The 4,159-nt window shown below is 48.5% G+C and overlaps 1 non-coding gene across 1 annotated transcript; it reads left to right on the top strand.

Moving 5' to 3' along the window:
* Window positions 1-204: 204 nt before the first annotated feature.
* LOC128047112 (U6 spliceosomal RNA) lies at window positions 205-311 on the top strand. The gene has a single exon (XR_008199300.1). It is a non-coding gene; the product is annotated as a U6 spliceosomal RNA (small nuclear RNA).
* Window positions 312-4,159: the final 3,848 nt, after the last annotated feature.

The following is a 4,159-nucleotide window of genomic DNA, read 5'->3' as shown; positions in this document are numbered from 1 at the left end:
CCAGTATCCTGGGATCCTGTGGGACCCAGCGAGCATCCTCGCTGGCAAGGGGCTCCAGAGAACCGGTGCTGGATCCCAGGAGCCGAGCTTTTCTGTTTTCCGAATGATGCTGGCATCAGACGAAGGAGCTGAGTCAACACCAGACCTTTGAGTGTAGGAATTCTCCAGGGAGCATGAAACTGCACGGGATCAGAAAGACAAGGGGTGCTCGCTTCGGCAGCACATTTACTAAAATTGGAACGATACAGAGAAGATTAGCATGGCCCCTGCGCAAGGATGACATGCAAATTCGTGAAGCGTTCCGTATTTTTTCCAGTGACGCTGCCATCGTTGATATGGTTCCTGGCAAGCCTACGTGTGTCGAGAGCTTTTCTGATTATCCTCCCCTGGGCCGTTTTGCTGTGCGTGACATGAGACAGACAGTTGCTGTGGGTGTCATCAAAGCAGTGGACAAGAAGGCAGCTGGAGCTGGCAAGGTCACCAAGTCTGCCCAGAAAGCTCAGAAGGCTAAATGAATATTATCCCCAATACCTGCCACCCCAGTCTTAATCAGTGGTGGAAGAACGGTCTCAGAACTGTTTGTCTCAATTGGCCATTTAAGTTTAATAGTAAAAGACTGGTTAATGATAACAATGCATCGTAAAACCTTCAGAAGGAAAGGAGAATGTTTTTGTGGACCATATGTTTTGTGTGTGGCAGTTTAAGTTATTAGTTTTTAAAATCAGTACTTTTTAATGAAAACAACTTGACCAAAAATCTGTCACAGAATTTGAGACCCATTAAAAAAAGTTTAATGAGAAAAAAAAAAAAAAAAAGAAAGACAAGGGGACAGACAGTGTCACATGGCAATGAAGAAAAGAGGGGATTTGGATGTGAGTCTTGATTCCTACATAGCTTTGGTCTTTTCAATTTTGAATTTCTTCTGTTCAGAAATGGTACCGGCCACTTGGGCTGCAACGGGCTATAAAAAGACAAACTCTTGAGTAGAATCAACTTAAAATGCGTCTGGAAAATGTCCAGTTTAACAGTTTCTGACTCCCCTAGGCCCTGTTATCAGAAATGGAAATCTAACAACTGAAGGGACACAAACTACACAGCCTCCCCCGACATTGCTCTGCAATGGGATTTCAGGTTGGACTTGCACTTGACCAGGGGCCCCCAACTGAGGACTTCCCCCCTACCCCCACCCTCACCGCACCCAGGCCTGGCTTTGCCACCACACCCAACGGGCCTCCACTCCCTCCTCTCCCACCTCACCTGCCACTGGGCCCTGTATCATTCAAGTGAAAGTGTTAGTTGCTCAGTTGCATCCAATTCTTGGCCACCCCATAAACTATAGCCCACCAGGCTCCTCTGTCCATGGGATTTCCCAGGCAAGAATCCATGTCCCAATCTGCCATGGCACAGCCTAATTACCTAGCTCCATCCCACCCTGCCACACACTACCTGCCTCACGTAATCCCACCCTGCAACATGCCTAGCCACCTCGGCTTATACCTATGCACCCACACACCTACCCAGCTCCCATCAACCCACACGACATATGCCTATAGCCGTTACAGTAACGCTTTCTTAACAACTACCACCTCATCCCAGTCCATCCAGTGACATGATTATCTGCCTAGCCACAACAATCCTGACTGAGCATCTACACATCTCACTCAAAGATGCACTGGAGTGGGTAGCCATTCCCTTCTCCAGAGGATCTTCCTGACCTAGGGATCGAACCCAGGTATCCCTCAATGCAAGCCAGATTCTTTACCGTCTGAGCCACTAGGGAAGCCCTTTATCATTCAAACTTCATCTAAATTTAACATGGAGATGTAATGCAGTCCTTTAATAGACAACATTACTACTTCAGAAATATGTCCTTCATCTTTGCAAGTAGTCTTAACTCATAGGAAAATTCGTGCAGGAAAGCGTTATTTATATTGAACCCATGCCATTTCGTAGCTTTCTTTACAGTATGGTTGAAACTGGTGATTTGGGGGACTTCCTGGCATTCCAGGACTTAAGACTATGCTTCCACTGCAGGGGGTATAGGTTCCATCCCTGATCAGGGAACTAAGATCCCACATGCCATGCAGCCAAAAAAAAAAGCAAAAAGAAATTTGGTGATTTGGCAATACTTGGTGATAGAGCTAAACTCTCCAGTTCTCTTGATTTCCTCCTTCCTTCAAAGAGTATTTCTGACTCTGGTCAGCTCCCAAATGACTCCTGTAACCGGTTACAAGAAGTGCTTAGTAAGGGAATATGAGTGGCTTGGTGTAAAGCTCTTGTCGTGAAGGAAACACAAACCAGCACCCTTCTTGTGGTGAGTGAGAAGCATCTTCTCGACCTCCACCTCCCAGGATTTTGAAAAAAGGTCTGTTATCCATCAGTGAGCCAGAGCCATCATCCAGCTCAGTGCTAATGAACTCATCCAGCCCAGCCACACGGTCCAGTCCCTTCAGAACTCTGGCCAAACCTTTACTTAATGCACGAAAGCTGACTCCCGTGGGTACATTTTAAACCTTGCTCTGACTCCACACTCTCTAGCTCTGGAAAAGCATAAACAACGTTGGCCACATGCTCTTGAAAATCCCATTTGAAAGCTAGTGTTGGCGATTCCAGACAGAATTTTGACACAAGACAACAAACACTGAGTTAGGAATGCTGTTTGCCGCTTGGACCTCCTCTCCCGGGGACGGTCCTGCCTGCTGCCCGGGGAGAGCTTTACAGATGTGGAGTTGGGCCGACCAGCTGCTGGGAGATACAATGACCTTGGTGTGTTAGTTCATTATCAAGACAATGGCACTTTTGTGGATTTTCTAGAAATAGAACTTTTCATCTGGTGCCAGAGTGTGCTATGCTTTGGAGCAGTGATGTCACAAGGAGGCAGAAACTAGGGAACTGATCCTCTTGGCAGGGTGACTAATTCTGTTTCCCAACCTCTGGACATTTACTGATGTCATTCATCTTCCCCACACCTGCCAGCCTGCGGGTGAGGAGAGAGCCACAGCTACAGACACAAGTTCTCATTTCTCTGACTCTGATGCTCACTTTAGCGGTTCTCAGCCCTCCTCAGATTCACCCCAAATACCCTGAGGTTGGCCTCTGGGGTGTCTCATATGTGTTTGACTGGCTCATCTTTGGTGACACCTGGTGTTTTCCTTGCTGGGTGCACTCACAGCCATCCCTGCTAATGCTGCAAGACTCCCAAGTGGGAGCTGGCGGGCCAGTGTCCACAGACAGGCCCAGTTGTCCACCAAAGGCGTCCACGTTGCTGCCACCACCTGCCAGTGTGGGCCCGAGGCTGCCAGCGTGAGGTAGTGAGACCCTGGGTGTGTGGTCCAGGGTGCTGACCCCAGGGAGGGTGCTACCCAGGTGACAGCCCTGTTTTTATTTATTTTTTGTTCCAGCCATTTGCCGATGGGGCATGAGTCCAAAGAGTTGGATATTGCTTTGAATGACAGATTAGGAATCACTTCTTCATCCAGCCTTTCCTGCTGTCGTCCTGGAACCCAGTTTGTGAGCCTGACACCCTTCCCAGGAGAAGATGCATGGCACAGGTCTTCTACCCCGTGATCCCTGGGTGATCCTCCAGGAAGTGTCATCCGCAGATAAGATAGTCATGAAGCAGCCCTGGCCCCAGACACGTCCTGGTGGGAGGGCAAGGATATATGCTGTGGCCCCTTCCACTTTCTGTGCAATTTCCAAGTCGAGAGAGAAGCTACCCCCCAACACAAGACACTCACTTTCTGGTGGCTTGTGCTGCTCTCCAAGGCTGCCTGGCTGCACACCATCTCTAGGAAGGCTCAGAAAAGGCCCCATTTGAGCAGGAAGGCTGGAGAGTAGGGAAATGGCTCATGTGCCTCCAAGCCAGTGGTGAGAGATTGATGTGACATTGTTCTATTAAAGTTTCTTAATCAGTGCAACCTACTATAGTAGGAGCTATAGACTGACTAGCTTGTAAACAACAGACGTTTACTTTTTACAGTTCTGGAGGTTCGAAGTCCAAGATCAAGCAGATTCAGTGTCTGAAGAGGATCTGCTTGGCTCACGTGTCCTCACGTAGTGAATGGGGTGCGGAAGCTCTCGGGTCTCCTTTTAATGGCACTAATCCCACACGTGAGGGCTTTACCCTCACAATCTAATCACCTTGCAGAAGCCACACCTC

This window comes from Budorcas taxicolor, chromosome 4 (assembly GCF_023091745.1).
Source record: "Budorcas taxicolor isolate Tak-1 chromosome 4, Takin1.1, whole genome shotgun sequence".
Lineage (NCBI taxonomy): Eukaryota > Metazoa > Chordata > Mammalia > Artiodactyla > Bovidae > Budorcas > Budorcas taxicolor.
This window is presented reverse-complemented; position numbering and strand designations above follow the sequence as displayed.